Genomic DNA, 17,940 nt, shown 5'->3' with positions numbered 1-17,940 from the left:
CATACACTGTTGGTGGGAAGCAACCTGGTGCAGCCACTCTGGGAAACAGTATTGAGGTTCCTCACAAAGTTAAAAATAGAACTACCCTATTACCCAGCAATTGCCTATTATGCACCTGCCCAACTACCAGGTATTTACCCAAAGGATACAAAAATACTGATTTGAAGGGATACATTCACCCTGATGTTTATAGCAACATTAACAAGAACAGTCAAAATATGGAAAGAGCCCCTGTGTCCATTGACTGATGAATGCATAAAGATGTGGCTTATACGTACAATGGAATATTACTCAGCCATAAAAAATGAACCCTTGCCATTTTCAATGATGAATCATGGAACTTTACATCAAAAACTTGGGATGTACTCTATGTGACTAACATAGCATAATAAAAAATTTTTATAAAAAATAAAAAAAAATGGTCTGGTAAGATGACAGCACCATGGGGAAGAGTAAGAATAGTGAAATTTCTGAGACCCGAGGGAGGCAAACCCTAAGAAAGGTAAACAATTGTCTATCACTTGCATTAGAGTGGTCAGAAGAGGTGCTATCTCCATGCTGGCAAGCTTTGTAATCCTGTAAAGCTATGTGTGCCTTCCAGCGTGCTAAAGGGATTAAAGTATTTCATGAGAAACTGATTTTTTAAAAAAGCTTTTAATCTTGACGAAGTCCCAATAGTTCATTTTTGCCCTTGCTTCCCTTGCCTTTGGCGACGTGTCTGGGAAGAAGTTGCTGCAGCCGAGGTCGAAGAGGCTGCTGACTGTGTTCTCCTCAAGGATTTTGATGGATTCTTGTCTCCCACTTAGGTCTTTGGTCCATTTTGAGTTTATTTTTGTGAATGGTGTAAGGAAATGGTCTAGTTTCATTCTTCTGCATGTGGCTGTACAATTTCCCCAACACCATTTGTTGAAGAGACTGTCTTTTTCCCATTGGATATTCTTTCCTGCTTTGTTGGAGATTAGTTGACCATAGAGTTGAGAGTCCATTTCTGAGTTTTCTATTCTGTTCCATTTATGAATGTGTCTTTTTTTTGTGCCAGTACCATACCGTGTTGATGATTATAGCTTTTAATAGAGCTTAAAGTCCGGAATTGTGATGCCACCAGCTTTGGTTTTCTTTTTCAACATTCCTCTGGCTATTTGGGGTTTTTCTTGGTTCCATACAAATTTTAGGATGATTTGTTCCATTTCTGTGAAAAAAAAGTTGATGGTATCTTCATAGGGATTGCACTGAATGTGTAGATTGCTCTAAGTTGCATAGACATTTTCACAATATTTGTTCTTCCAATCCATGAGCAAGGAACATTTTTCCATTTCTTTGTTTCTTCCTCAATTTCTTTCATGAGTATATTATAGTTTGCTGAGTACAGATCCTTTGCCTCTTTAGTTAGATTTATTCCTAGGTATCTGTGGTTTTTGGTGCAATTGTAAATAGGATCAACTCCTTAATTTCCTTTTCTTCTGTCTCGTTGTTGTTGTATAGAAATGCAACTGATTTTTGTGCATTAATTTTTATATACTGCCATTTTACTGAATTCCTGTATGAGTTCTAGCAGCTTTGGGATGAAGTCTTTTGGGTTTTCCACATAAAGTATCATATCATCTGCAAAGAATGAAAGTTTGACTTCTTTGCTGATTTGGATGCCTTTTATTCCTTTTTGTTGTCTGATTGCTGAGGCTAAGACTTCTAGTACTATGTTGAACAGCAGTGGTGATAGTGGACATCCTTTCTGTGTTCCTGACCTTAGGGGAAAAGCTGTCAGTTTTTCCCCATTGAGAATGATATTTGCTGTGGGTTTTTCATAGATGGCTTTTATGATATTGAGGTATGTACCCTCTATCCCTACACTGTGAAGAGTTTTAATCAAGAAAGGATGCTGTACTTGGTCAAATGCTTCAGAAAACAGACTCTTTTTGTTGTTGTTGTTCTTTTTCTTCTTTTTTATTATGTTATGTTGGCCACCATACAGTACATCATTAGTTTTTGATGTAGTGCTCCATGATTCATTGTTTGTGTATAACACCCAGTGCTCCATGCAATACGTGCCCTCCTTAATACCCATCACTGGCCTATCCAAATCCCCCATCCACCTCCCTTCTGAAGCCCTCAGTTTGTTTCCCAGAGTCCATAGTCTCTTGTGGTTCATTCCCCCTTCTGTTTACTCCCCCGTTCATTCTTCCCTTCCTTCTCCTACCAATCTCCCTGCTATTTCTTATGTTCCATAAATGAGTGAAACCATATGATAATTGTCTTTCTCTGCTTGACTTATTTCACTTAACATAATCTCCTCCAGTCCTGTCCATGTTGCTGCAAATGTTGGGTAATTGTTCTTTCTGATAGCTGAGTAATATTCCATTGTATATATGGACCACATCTTCTTTATCCATTCGTCTGTTGAAGGGCATCTCAGCTCCTTCCACAATTTAGCTATTGTGGACAATGCTGCTATGAACACTGGGGTGCATATGGCCCTTCTCTTCACTACGTCTGTATCTTTGGGCTAAATACCCAGTAGTGCAATTGCTGGGTCATAGGGTAGCTCAATTTTTAACTTTTCAAGGGGCCTCCACACTGTTTTCCAAAGTGGCTGTTCCAACTTGCATTCCCACGAACAGTGTAAAAGGGATCCCCTTTCTCCACATCCTCTCCAACATTTGTTGTTTCTTGCCTTGTCAATTTTTGCCATTCTAACGGGTGTAAGGTGGTATCTCAAGGTGGTTTTGATTTGAATTTCCCTAATGGCTAATGATTTTGAACATTTTTTCATGTGTCTGTTAGACATTTGTATGTCTTCATTGGAAAAGTGTCTGTTCATATCTTCTGCCCATTTTTGATTTGATTATTTGTTTCTCGTGTATTGAGTTTGAGAAGTTCTTTATAGATCTTGGATACCAGTCTTTTATCTGTAGTTACATTTGCAAATATCTTCTCCCATTCTGTGAGTTGCCTCTTAGTTTTGTTGACTGTTTCCTTTGCTGTGAAGAAACTTTTTATGTCTGTAATTATGGAAGATTAATTTTTGACCTATTGTAGGGGTAGGTGATAGAAAGGCTGGGTAGGTGAAGATAGGATCTAAAACAGTGTTGTCTTAGAACTTTCTGTGATGATTTAAATTGTAATTGTTAATTGTATGTGTCCATTTAACTGGGTTTCAGGATACCCATATAGCCGAGAAAACATTATTTTTGTGTGCATCTGTGAGGGTATTTATGGAAGAGGTTAGCACTTGAATCAGTAGACTGACTAGAAAACCCTGCTGTCACCAATGTGGGTGGTCATCATCCAATCTGTTGAGGGCCTGAAAAGAACAAAAAGGCAGGAAAGGGGCAAATTTTCTCTCTCAATTTTCAATTGAGATATGATTGACATATAACACTATATTAGTTTCAAGCATACAACATAATGATTTGTTATATCAATATACTGCAAAATGAACACCGGGGGTGGGGGAGAACATGTTCTGAGACAAAACATACAGTAGGAACTCTATTTTGTTAATAAAAAAGTTTATACATGGAATAATGGTTGGTCAAATATACACCAAAATGTTAATAGCAATGGTTTCTGGGTTGGGAGATTATCAGTGATTTTTCAAAAAAAAATTCTTTAATGAACATACATTGCTTTTGTAATAATAAAAGTCAATTAAAAGTTAATTCTTAAAAAATTAGTTAACTTTCGCCATGATGGGTAGTTATAAAATTTTTGTTGTAATAAAAAAATGTTAAGATCTATTCTCTTAGTAGCCTTAAAATATACAACACAGCGTCATGAAGTACAGTCACCATACTGTACATTACATCCACAGGAATTACTTATTTTATAACAAGATGGTTGTACCTGTTGACCACATTCATTCATTTTGCCCTCCACCCTCATTTCTGGCCCTGGAAACCACTAATTTGTTCTCTGTACCTACGAGTTTGATATTTGTTTTTTGTGTGTTTTTGTTTGTTTGTTTTTTTAGATTCTACATATAAGTGAGATCAATGGTATTTGTCTTTCTCTATCTGACTTATTTCACTTAGCAGAATGTTCTCAGAGTCCATCTATGTTGTCACAAATGGCAAGACTTCCTTTTTTTCTGTGGCTGAATAATATTCCATTGTATATACATACCACATTTTCTTCATCCATTCATTCACTGATGGATGCTTAGGTTGCTTCCAGGTCTATACTTTTGTAAATAATGCTGTAATGAACATAGGGGTGCAGATATGTTTTCAAGTTAGTGTTTTTACTTCCTTCAGATAAATAACAAGAAGTGTAATTGCAGGATCATATCATAGTTTAATTTTTAATTTAAAGGAAACCTTCAAAGTCTTATCATACTGGCTGCACCAGTTTACATACCTTCCAACAGTACACAAGGGTTTCCTTTTCTCCCTATCTTCGACAACTTCTTTGTCCTTTTATTCTTTTTGTCCTTTCAATAATAGCCATTTTAACATGTGTGAGGTGATATTTCATTGTGGTTTTGATTTGCATTTCCCTGATGGTTAGTGAGGTTGAGCATCTTTGGTGGGGTTTTTTGTTTGTTTTTGCATCACTTGGCTCTCTGTGTCTTTACTGGAAAAATGTCTATTCAGATTCTCTGCTCATTGTTAATCAGTTGTTGTTGTTTTGCTATTGGGTTACATAAAACCTTTGTATATATTTTTTAAAAATTTATTTTATTTAAATTCACTTTAGTTAACATATAATGTAATATTAGTTTCAGGGGTAGAATTTAGTGATTCACCAGTTGCATATAACACCCAGTGCTCATTACGTCAAGAGCCCTCCTCAATGCCCACACCAAATTATCCCATTCCCCCACTCACCTCCCTTCCAGCCACCCTCAGTTTGTTGCCTATAGTTAAGAGTCTTTTATGGTTTGCCTCCCTCTCTATTTTTATATTGTTTTATTTTTCCTTTCCTTCACCTATGTTCACCTGTTTTGTTTCTTAAATTCCACATATGAGTGAAGTCATATGGTATTTGTCTTTCTCTGATTGATTTATTTGGCTTAGCATAATACCCTCTAGTTCCATCTACATTGTTGCAAAAGGCAAGATTTCATTCTTTTTGATGGCTGAGTTATATTTCATTGTATATATATGCCACATCTTCTTTATCCATTCATCTGTTGATGGAAATCTGGGCTCTTTCCACAGCTTGACTATTGGGACTTTGCTGTTGCAAACATTGAGGTGCATGTGCCCCTTTGAATCAATATTTTTGTATCTTTTGGATAAAAAACTAGTGCAATTGCTGGGTTGTAGGGTAGTTCTATTTTTAACTACTTGAGGAATCTCCATACTGTTTTCCAGAGTGGCTGCACGGTTTGTGTTCCCATCAACAGTGTAAGAGGATTCCACTTTCTCCACATCCTCACCAACATCTGGTCTTTCCTGAATTGTTAATATTAGCCATTCTGACTGGTGTGAGGTGATATCTTATTGTGGTTTTGATTTTTATTTCTCTAATGACGAGCGATGTTGAGCATTTTCTCATGTGTCTGTTAGCCATTTTTATGTCTTCTTTGGAGAAATGACTGCTCATGTCTTCTGCCATTTATTGACTGGATTTTTTGTTTTGGGGGTATTGAGTTTGAAAAGTTCTTTTTTAATTTTTTTTATTTAAATTCAGTTAGCCAACATATACTACATCATTAGTTTCAGATGTAGTGTACAATTATTCATCAGTTGTGCTCATCACATCATGTGCCCTCCTCAATGCCTATCACCCAGTTACCCCATTCCCCCACCCCCCTACCCTCCCACAACCTTCAGTTTATTTTCAAGAGTCAAGAGTCTCTCATGGTTTGTCTCCCTCTTTGATTCTTCCCATTCAGTTTTCTCTCCCTTCCCCTATGACTCTCTGCGCTATTTCATATATTCCACATATGAGTGAATCCTTATAATTATCTTTCTCTGATTGACTTATTTCACTTAGCATAATACCCTTCAGTTCCATCCACATCTATGTAAATTGTAAGTATTCATCCTTTCTGATGACTGAGCAATATTCCATATATATAACATATATAACATATATCATCTTTATGTATACCATATTGTCTTTATCCATTCATCTATTGAAGGAAATCTCAGCTCCTTCCACTGTTTGGCTATTGTGGGCATTGCTGCTATGAACATTGGGGAGCAGATGCCCTTTCATTTCACTGCATCTGTATCATTGACGTACATACCCAGTAGTACAACTGCTGGGTCACAGGGTAGCTCTATTTTTAACTTCTTGAGGAATCTTCATACTTTTTTCCAGAGTGGCTGTACCAGCTTGCATTCTCACGAACAGTGTAAGAGTGTTCCCCTTTCTCCACATCCTTGCCAACATTTGTTGTTTCCTGACTTGTCAATTTTTGCCATTCTAACTGGTGTAAGGTGGTTTCACATTGTGCTTTTGATTTGTATTTCCTTGATGATAAGTGATATTTAGCATTTTTTCATGTGTCTGTTTGCCATTTGTATGTCTTCTTTGGGGAAATGTCTGTTCATCTCTTCTGCCCATTTCCTGACCAGATTATTTGTTCTTTGGGTGTTGAGTTTGAAAAGTTCTTTATAAATTTTGGATACCAGCCCTTTATTTGATATGCCATTTGCAAGTATTTCCCCCCATTCCATAGGTTGAATTTTAGTTTTGTTGGCTGTTTCCTTTCCTGTACAGAAGCTTTTTAATCTTGATGAGGTCCCAGTAGTTCATTTTTGCTTTTGATTCAATTGCCGTTAGAGATGTGTCTTGCAAGAAGTTGCTGTGTCCAAGGTCGAAGAGGTTGCTGCTTATGTTCACCTCAAGGATTTTGATGGATTCCTGTCCCACATTTAGGTTTTTTGTCCATTTTGAGTTAATCTTTTTGCATGGTGTAAGAGAATGGCCCAGTTTCATTCTTCTGCATGCGGCTGTCTGATTTTCCCAGCACCATTAATTGAAGAGGCTGTCTTTTTTCCATTGGATGTTTTTCCTTCTTTGTCAAAGATTAGTTGACCATAGAGTTGAGGGTCCATTTCTGGGTTCTTTATTCTGGTCCATTGATCTCTGTGTCTGTCTGTGCCAGTACCGTGCTGGAAACTTTCTCCAGAATACATCACATATTGGGTCACAAATCAGGTGATACCAAATGATTGGAATTATTCCCTGCATATTTTCAAGCCACAATGCTTTGAATCCTGAGCTCAATCACAAGAGGAAATTTGGGAGCAATTCAAACACTTGGAGGTTAAAGAGCTTCCTACTAAAGAATGAATAGGTCAACTAGGAAATTAAAGAAGAATTTTAAAAATTCATGGAAACTAATGAGAATGAAAACACATATGTTTAAAACCTTTGGGATACAGGAAAGGAGGCACTAAGAGGGAAGTACATCACAATACAAGCCTCTCTCAAAAAATAGAAAAATCTCAAGTACACAAGCTAACCTTACACTTAAAGGACCTGGAGAAAGAACAACAAATAAAGCTTAAGCCAAGCAGGAGAAGAGAAATAATAAAGATTAGAGTAGAAATCAATGAAATAGAATCCAGAACAGTAGAACAGATAAATGAAACTAGATGATGGTACTTTGAAAGAATTAATAAGATCTACAAACTTCTAGCCAGACATATCCAAAAGAAAAGGGAAAGGACCCAAATTACTAAAATCATGAGTGAAAGGAGAGAGATCATGACCAACACAAAGGAAAAACAAACAATTTTTTATTTTATTTTATTTTTTTTAATGTAAAGTTCGATGATTCATTAGTTGCGTAGAACACCCAGTGCACCATGCAATACATGCCCTCCTTACTACCCATAACCAGCCTATCCCATTCCCCCATCCCCCTCCCCTCTGAAGCCCTCAGTTTGTTTCTCAGAGTCCATAGTCTCTCATGCTTCATTCCCCCTTCTGATTACCCCCCTTTCTTTATCCCTTTCTTCCCCTACCGATCTTCCTAGTTCTTATGTTCCATAGATGAGAGAAATCATATGATAATTGTCTTTTTCTGCTTGACTTATTTCACTTAGCATTATCTCCTCCAGTGCCGTCCATGTTGCAGCAAAGGTTGAGAACTCTTTCTTTCTGATAGCTGAGTAATATTCCATTGTATATATGGATCACAACTTCTTAATCCATTCATCTGTTGAAGGGCATTTCAGTTCCTTCCACGATTTAGCTATTGTGGACAATGCTGCTATGAACATTGGGGTGCATATGGCCCTTCTCTTCACTACGTCTGTATCTTTGGGGTAATACCCAGTAGTGCAATGGCTGGATCATAGGGTAGCTCAATTTTTAACTTTTTAAGGGACCTCCACACTGTTTTCCAGAGTGGCCGTACCAAATTGCATTCCCACCAACAATGTAGGAGGGATCCCCTTTCTCCACATCCTCTCCAGCAATTGTTGTTTCTTGCCTTGTCAATTTTTGCCATTCTAACTGGCATAAGGTGGTATCTTAGTGTGGTTTTGATTTGAATTTCCCTGATGGCTAATGATTTTGAAAATTTTTACATGTGTCTGTTAGCCATTTGTATGTCTTCATTGGAAAAGTGTGTTCATATCTTCTGCCCATTTTATGATTTGTTTATTTGTTTCTCGTGTATTGAGTTTGAGAAGTTCTTTGTAGATCTTGGATACCAGTCTTTTATCTGTAGTATCATATGCAAATATATTCTCCCATTCCGTGGGCTGCCTTTTAGTTTTTTTGACTGTTTCCTTGGCTGTGCAGAAGCTTTTTATCTTGATGAAGTCCCACAAGTTCATTTTATCTTTTGTTTCTCTTGCCTTTGGAGATGTGTCATGAAAAAGGTTGCTGTGGCCGATGTCGTAGAGGTTACTGCCTATGTTCTCCTCTAGGATTTTGATGGATTCCTGTCTCACATCGAGGTCTTTCATCCATTTGGAGTTTATCTTTGTGCATGGTGTGAGAGAATGGTCAAGATTCATTCTTGTCCATGTAGCTGTCCAATATTCCCAGCACTATTTATTGAAGAGACTGTCTTTTTTCCACTGAATGTGTTTTCCTGCTTTGTCAAAGATTAGTTGACCGTAGAGCCAAGGGTCCATTTCTGGAGTCTCTATTCTGTTTTATTGGTCTATGTGTCTGTTTTTGTGCCAGTATCATGCCGTCTTTGTGATCACAGCTTTGTGGCATAGCTTGAAATCCAGCAACGTGATGCCCTCACCTTCGTTTTCTTTTTCAACAATTTCTTGGCAATTCAGGGTCTTTTCTGATTCCACACAAATTTTAGGATTGTTTGTTCCAGCACTTTTAAAAATGGCATTGGTATTTTAATTGGCATGGCATTTAAAGTGTAGATTTCTCTGGGTATCATGGACATTTTACCTACGTTTATTCTTCTGATCCATGAGCATGGAATGTTTTTCCATCTTTTTGTGTTTTCTTCAAATTCTTTCATCAGTGTTCTGTAGTTTCTAGAGTATAGATCCTTTACCTCTCTGGTTAAGATTATTCTGAGATATCTTATGATTTTTGGTGCTATTGTAAATGGAATGGATTCCCTAATTTCTCTTTCCTCAGTCTCATTGTTTGTGTATAGGAATGCAACTGATTTCTGAGTATTGATTTTGTATCCTGCCACATTACTGAATTGTTCTATGAATTCTAGTAATTTGGGAGTGGAGTCTTTCAGGTTTTCCATATAAAGTATCATGTCATCGGTGAAGAGAGAGAGTTTGACTTCTTCTTTGCCAATTTGAATGTATTTTATTCTTTTTTGTTGTCTGATTGTTGTTGCTAGGACTTCTAGTACTATGCTGAACAATAATGGTGAGAGTGGACATCCTTGTCATGTTCCTGATCTTAAGGGAAAGGCTCTTAGTTTTTCCCCATTGAGAATGATATTTGCTGAAGGCTTTTCATAGATGGTTTTTATGAGATTGAGGAATGTACCCTCTATCCCTACACTCTGAAGGGTTTTAATCAGGAAAAGATGTTGTATTTTGTCATATCCTTTTTTTGCATCAATTGAGAGGATCATATGGTTCTTGTCTCTTCTCTTATTAATGTGGTGTATCATGATGATTGATTTGCAAATATTGAGCCACCCTTGCCTCCCAGGGATGAATCCCACTTGGTAGTGATGGATAATTCTTTTAATGTATTGTTGGTTTCTTGTTGAGAATTTTGGCATCCGTATTCATCATGGATATCGCTCTGTAATTCTCCTTTTTGATGGGGTCTTTGACTTTGATGGGGTTTTGGGATCAAGGTAATGCTGGCTTCATAGAATGAGTTTGGTAGTTTTCCCTTCTATTTCTGTTTTTTGAAACAGCTTCAGGGGAATAGGTATTATTTCTTCTTTGATTGTTTGGTAGAATTCCCCAGGGAATCCATCTGCCCCTGGACTCTTGTTTTTTTGGGACATTTTTGATCACTTCTTCAATCTCTTCACTGTTAATCGGTCTATGTAGATCATCAATTTCTTCCTGTCAGTCTTGGTAGTTTATAGGTTTCCAGGAAGGCATCCAGGTCTTCCAGGTTGCTTAATTTACTAGAATATAGTTGTTGATAATAGTCTAATGATTGTTTCTATCTCTTTGTTATTAGTCGCTATCTCTCCCCTTTCATTAATAATTTAATTTATTTGGGTCCTTTATCTATTCTTCTGAATAAGTCTGGCCAGGGGCATACTGATCTTATTAATTCTTTCAAAGAACCAGCTTCTAGTTTTGTTGATCTGCTCTACTGTATTTCTGGTTTCTAATTCATTGATCTATGCTCTAACATTAATAAGTTGTCTTTTCATGTATGGCTTAGGCCTTTTCTTTTGTTCCATCTCCAGCTGTTTATGGTGTGAGTATAAGGACTACATTTTAGATTTTTCTATTCCCTTGAGTGAGTCCTCGATGGCTATGTATTTCCCCCTTAGACCACCTTTGCAGTGTCCCATAGGTTTTGGACCGATGTGTTTTCATTCTCATTGGTTTCCATAAATTGGTTAAGTTGTTTTTTAATTTCCTGGTTTACCCATACATTGTTAAGCAGGATGGTCCTTAGTTTCCAAGTGTTTGAGTTTACTCCAAAATTTTTTAATAATATTTTTTAATTATATGATGTTAGTCACCATACAGTATATCCCTAGTTTTCCATGTAAAGCTCCATGATTCATTACTTGCGTATAACACCCACTGCACCATGCAATACATGCCCTGCTTAATACCCATCACCAGCCTATCCCATTCCTTCACCCCTGACTGACCCTCACCAGTCAGAGTGGCAAAAATCGACAAGGCAAGAAGCAACAAATGTTGGAGAGGATGTGGAGAAAGGGGATCCGTCCTACATTGTTGGTGGGAATGCAAGTTGGTACAGCCAGTTTGGAAAACAGTGTGGAGGTCCCTCAAACAATTAAAGCTAGAGCTACACTATGACCCAGAAGTTGCACTACTGGGTATTTACCTCAAGGATACAGACATAGTGAAAAGAAGGGCCACATGCACCCCAGTGTCCGTAGCAACATTGTCCACAATAGCCAAACTGTGGAAGGAGCCAAGCTGCCCTTCAACAGACGAATGGATAAAGAAAATATGGTCCATATACACAATGGAATATTACTCAGCCATCAGAAAGAATGATTCCCCAACATTTGCAGCAACATGGATGGGACTGGAGGAGATTATGCTAAGTGAAATAAGTCAAGCAAAGAAAGACAATTATCCTGTGGTTTCACTCATTTGTGGAACATAAGAAATAGCAGGGAGATCAGTAGGAGAAGGAAGGGAAAAATGAAAGGGGCGTAAACAGAGGGGAAATGAACCACGAGAGACTATGGACTCTGGGAAATAAACTGAAGGTTTTAGAGGGGAGGGGGTGGGGGATGGGCTAGCCCTGCAATGGGTATTAAGGAGTGCAGGATTTTCTTTCTTTTTTTTTTTTTCATTGAGCACTGGATGTCATATGCAAAGAATGAATCATGGAACACTACATCAAAAACTAATGATATACTGTATGATGACTAACATATCATAATAAAAAAGAAAACATAAGTTGGGAAATAAGAATCTATTTGAAATGGGAAAAAGTTAAAAAAAAAAGAAATGTGAAATTTTAGCCTGAAGTATAAATGAGTCATGAGGGAACACCTGGAGCTCAATATATGATTTCTCCTGGTGCTGGAATTTTACAGTCTTGTGGGAAAAAAGCTTGTCATTCACCTGTTCTTCCGGTCTGTCTTCTGGGTGGGGGGCCTGCTGCTTGGCTTCAGAGGGGTCTTTGCTTGGGTGGAGTTGCTCCATCCCTTGTCAGAGGGATGGGCATGATGTGAGCTGGTCCTCTGTGTGACTTTTGTACCCTGGTGGCTTTCTGGGCCTCTTTAGAGAGTCAGAGCAAATATGGCCCAGAGCCACAAAGTTGTGGTTCCCTTTGTTCAATAAACCCTCTAGGTCAAACTGTCTCCACTTCTGTGTATACCAAACTCCACATACTCACACTATTTGCACCTGCTGCACTTCTGCCAGGGGAAGTGTGAGGGACCCTCGAGTGTCTCTGTGCTTTGTGTCTTCACAACTGCAAGTGGGGATGGGCTTGCATGCCCACCCTGTTCTGCCACTCCCAGGTCATAACTGGGTGCCACTCCACCATCCTTTCAGGGGCCACACTGCCCTGAGTGCTGTTGCTCAGTTGTGGGCACGACATTTGTGTGTGCCAAACCATTGAATCCCACAGTTCATGCCTGCTGCCATTCTCCTGGGAAGAGTTCTAGTGACCCACGAGCATCTCTGTGCTTTGTGTCTTTGTGACTATGAGTGGTTGTGGGCTTGCTCATGCACCTGGTTCCACTGCTCCTAGGGCATAGCTGGGTGCCACTCTAGAGTCCTTCCTGGGGTTGCTGCCACCCTGAGAGCTGTTGCCCAGTCATGGGCGTAGCTGTTTCATACCTCCCTGGGGGTGTTAAACAGCCCATACATTACAGTCCTTTTCAGCATGCTCAGGCAAAGAGTGGTCTCCCTACTGATCTGGCTAGTGGTCACGGTGACCAGAGCTGGGAGTCCTTTCTGAGCTCACTGACAATACCCAGTCTCCCTGCTCCACTGCTTAGGCACACTATCAGTTCAGGCTCCCTTGTTCTTTCTGAGTCTTCTGGGATCCTGAGACCACAATGACCCACCTGGAATTCTGCCCTATTCATCCCCTGTGCCCTTTTCAGAAAGAGATGTCTCTGACTGGAGCAGATTTCTAAGGGTCCCAATTTTGCACTCTGGTGTTATATCACTTTCTGGTAGCCGGCTTATGGAGGCTCTATCCCCACTCCATTTATCTTCCTATATTTCCCCCAAAGATTCAAGATTCTGTACTTCCTGCCTTGCAAAAATTAGTAATTTTTCTTCTTGCAGAGATCCAGATATATTTTCTTAAATCTCAGGTTGAATTCATGTCTATTCAGAATGGTTTGATAGATACCCAGCTAAATTCAAGGGACCAGATGAAACGAGGTCCCCTACTCTGCCACCATCTAGCTCTTCCTTCAAAAACTTTGTTCTTGACACATTTTCAATATCCACTGACATCTTATAGTCTGAGTGTTACAATTCAAGGGGAAAGTGATAAGAATCAGAATAATAAGAATAATGAAGTTATTGAGAGCTTGCCACATACCAGACATTTTTCTAGTTGTTTTTTAACCCTCTATGTTAGTATTACTATCATTCTCACTTCGTAGATGGTAAAACTGAAGCTCAAGTAGTTTTAAAAAGCTTGCCCAGAGTTAACTAAGTAGTAGTAGAGCCTGAATTTGAACCCGTACAGTTTGACACAAATGCCTATGCTCTAAAGTACTACATTGTTGACCCTCAACAGCCGAGTAGCTACTAAACCAGATCATCAGAACTGAGAGACATTGTAAAACAACTTGTTCAACCTTCTTATTGTCAGACGATTAAACTGAGGACCTGGGGATGGGATAGCATCTTGATCAAAGTCAGTTTATTAGTAGAAATGCCTGGCTAGAGCATAGACCTCCTCATTCCCAATTCAGTGTTCATTCTATTGCACTATTATGCTATTCTTCTAGCAAAAGTGAGGGGTATATATCTCCTCAATACTAGCATTGGAGTGTTTCAGGAAAGCAGATTCAAATGTAATGTTCCTAAAATCCAAATGACATAGCAAGTCAAAAATTCCATACTTATGATCTCCACGTGTGTGTGTGTGTGTGTGTGTGTGTGTGTGTGTTCGTGTTTTATGTGTGGCTAGAACAGGTCATAGAGATGCAGGTGAAAGATCCCAACTTTGGGGAGGAAAGAATCTCTTCCATCAGGGATTTTCCCTCATCATCCCCAGGTGCGTGTCCTCCTTTTTTATCCCCTGGGAATAAGGCTGTTGCAAGCATGTGACTCCCATTCTCTGAAGTCTAAAGCAGCCACCTGTTTGCTTTGTAGTACAACTCCAGGTGTTAAACTTAATCAATCTCAATGGCTATAAAATTTTCAGGCCACAATTCCTGAAACAGTTTCCTATTTCAGCTGAAACTTCTGTGTGACCATTTCAAAACACCACCAAAATTCTTAATAAACGGGAGGCCAGGAATTCCCTTAAACCCCTCATCTGCTGAAGTGTAGATAGGTAGTTATTTTATCTTCCTACCACAGCTGCCACTCTCCTGATTTCTCAAGGTTTAAAGGTAACTGAAGCCAATTCAATTTGGTCTTGGAGAAGAGAAAACTTTTCCCAGGAGTTTCTATGGTAATCCTTCTTGAACATTGATGAATAACAAATAGCTTATAAAATATTTAAATATTCTGGCTTTATCCCTAAATATTCCAACTAAGTTAATCTGGAGTCAGAATCAGAAATCTTCATTGTTCACAAGACCACCTGTCATTCTATTATACACTCAAAGTTAAAAACTACTGATCTGTGACTTTATGTTAAGTACGGAACTTGCAGGAATTCCGAGAGGCATTGTGACTGAAGTTGTGAAAAGACATTGATGCACACGTGAAAACTTCTTTCTCTTCTCCCCAGTCACTCCTGTAAGTCTCAGCTAATTTTTTAAAAGATTTATTTATTTGTTTGAGAGGGGTAGGGGCACAGAGAGAGAGGGACAGAGAGTCTTAAGCAGACCCCATGCTGAGCACAGAGCCTGACGCAGGGTTTGATCTCATGACCCTGAAATCATGACCTGAGCCAAAACCAAGAGTTGGACACTTAACTGACTGCATCACCTGGGCACTTTCATTTGATCTGCTATATTCTGGAGTACACCTCACTGGCTCATTCAGGATAATTAAATGGAATCCTCCATTTAATTGGTGCAAAGTGCAAGCAGTAGGTTGGCAATATCTCTGAGTTGCCCACACATTCCTATCTATTCCAGGACTCCATATAAAATTGATCCATTACTGAAGAAACTCTTCTGATCTAGTTTTATACCTATGCTAATCAAATCCTGCAGAGGTGAAATGACAGAAGGCTGAAATCTTGAGATTTACCTATTTTTCTCTAAGGCTGGTGTGCAAATAGGTGATAATATAAGTGTGAACATGACAGAATAATGCTTTCCATTCATACAGAGTGCACCTTAAGAGCTTCCAAGCTGGAAGACCTGAAGAGGTCATGTAGAACAGGGTTTCACAAACTGTAATGTGCATATGAATCATCTGGGTACATTCCCCATACACTCAAAGCACAGTCCCTGGACCAACAGCATTAGCATCACCTGAGAGCTTATGGGTACTGCAGCATCTCAGTTCCCACACTAGGCCTGCCAAAACAATCTGCATTTTAACAACAGTTCCAGATCTGAATTTTGGTTCTGAAAGTGTAGTCCCAAGAATAGCAGTGTCCGCATCTCATGGGGATTTGTCAGAAATGCATGTTCTCCTGCCTCACCAAGGAAATTCTGAATCAGAAACTCTGGAGGTGGGGATCAGAAATCTGTATTTTGGGGGGCCTGGGTGACTCAGTCAGTTAGGTGTCTAACTCTTGGTTTCAGCTCAGGCCATGATCTCACGTCATGAGATTGAGCCACACCACATGCTCCATGCTGAGCATGGAGGCTGCTTGGGATTCATTTCCCCTTCCTCTCCCTCCCCCCCACTCCTCTCCATTCCCCCTCTCTTTATCTCTAAAAATAAGTGGGTCAATAAAATGTTTTAAAAAAAGAAATCTGTATTTTAAGAATGCCCTATTTTATGAAAGCCTTTAAGGTTTCTGCTATATATTGAATATTCCCCCCTCAAAATTCATATATTGAAACCTAATTAATCCCCAGTGTGACACTATTTGGAGGTGAGGCCTTAGGAAGGTGATTAGATCATGAGAATGGAACCCCAATGAATGAGATTAGTGGAATAACAGAAGAGACCTCAGACAGTTCCCTTGCCTGCTCCACCATGTGAAAACATAATGAGAAGATGGTCATCAATGAACAAGGAAGTAGGCTCTTACCAGACACCAAATTAGCCAGAGCCTTAATGTTGGACTTCCCAGCCTCCAGAATTATGGAAAAAATTTTAGATGTTAATATGCCAACCAGTCTATGGCATTCTGTTACAGTAACCTGAAAAAACTAAGATATTTCCCTCTCTCTACTCAGATTATTCTTCCTCATTGCCAATGTTTTTCTCTTTTAAAATTTTAATTTATTTTTTATTAGTTTCAGAGGTAGAATTTAGTTGTTCATCAGTGGCATATAATACCCAGTGTTCATTCCATCAAGTATGCTCCTCGATGTCCATCACCCAATTATCCCTTTCCTCCACCCACCCTCCATGCAGCATCATCAGTTTTTTTCCTATAGTTAAGAGACTCTTATGGTTTGCTTTCCTCTCAATTTAATCTTATTTTATTTTTCCTTCACTTCCCCTATGTTCACCTGTTTTGTTTCTTAAATTCGACATATGAGTGAAATCATATGGTATTTGTTTTTCTATGACTGACTTATTTCGCTTAGCAAAATACCCTTTAGTTCCATCCATGTTGTTGCAAATGGCAAGATTTCATTCTTTTTGGTGGCTGTGTAATATTCCACTGTATATATACCACATCTTCTTTTTTTTTAACTTAAATTCAATTATCCAACATATAGTACATTATAGTTTCAGATGTAGTATTCAATAATTCAACAGTTGCATATAACACACAGTGCTTATCACATCACATGCCCCCCTGAATACTCATCACCCAATTGCTGCATCCTCCCACCCACCTCCCCTCCAACAACCCTCAGTTTATTTCCTATAGTTAAGAGTCCCTCATGGTTTTTCTCCCTCTCTGATGACTTCCTATTGAGTTTCCCCTCCCATTCCCTATGATCTTTTATGCTGTTTCTTATATTCCACATATGAGTGAAACCATAGGATAATTGTCTTTCTCTGATTGACTTATGTTGCTCAGCATAATACCCTCCAGTTCCATCCATGTTTATGTTTCTGATGACTGAGTAATATTCCATTGTGTATATGTATGTATGTGAATATATATTGCATGTATGTATTGTGTGTATTGCATTCCCACCAACAGTGTAAGAGTGTTCCATTCTCCTCCTCGCCAACATTTGTTGCTACCTTAGTCTTAGCCATTCTAACTGGTGTAAGGTGGTATCTCACTGTGGTTTTGATTTGTATTTCCCTGATGGCAAGTGATGTGGAGCATTTTTTCATGTGTGTGTTGGCCATTTGTATGTCTTCTTTGGAGAAGTGTCTGTCCATGTCTTCTGCCCATTTCTTTACTGGATTATTTGTTTTTTGTGTGTTGAATTTGCTAAGTTCCTTATACATTTTGGATACTAGCCCTTTATCTGTAATGTCATTTGCAAATTTCTTCTCCCATTTTGTAGGTTGCCTTTTAGTTTTGTTGACTGTGTCCTTTGCTGTGCAGAAGCTTTTTATCTTGATGAAGTCCAAATAGTTCATTTTTGTTTTTATTTCTCTTCCTTTGGAGATGTGCCTAGCAAGTAGTTGCTGTGGCAAAGGTCGAAGAGTTTGCTGCCTGTGTTCT

This window comes from Ursus americanus, chromosome X (genome assembly GCF_024610735.1).
Source record: "Ursus americanus isolate L20-20 chromosome X, mUrsAme1.1.p, whole genome shotgun sequence".
Classification (NCBI taxonomy): Eukaryota; Metazoa; Chordata; class Mammalia; order Carnivora; family Ursidae; genus Ursus; species Ursus americanus.
This window is presented reverse-complemented; position numbering follows the sequence as displayed.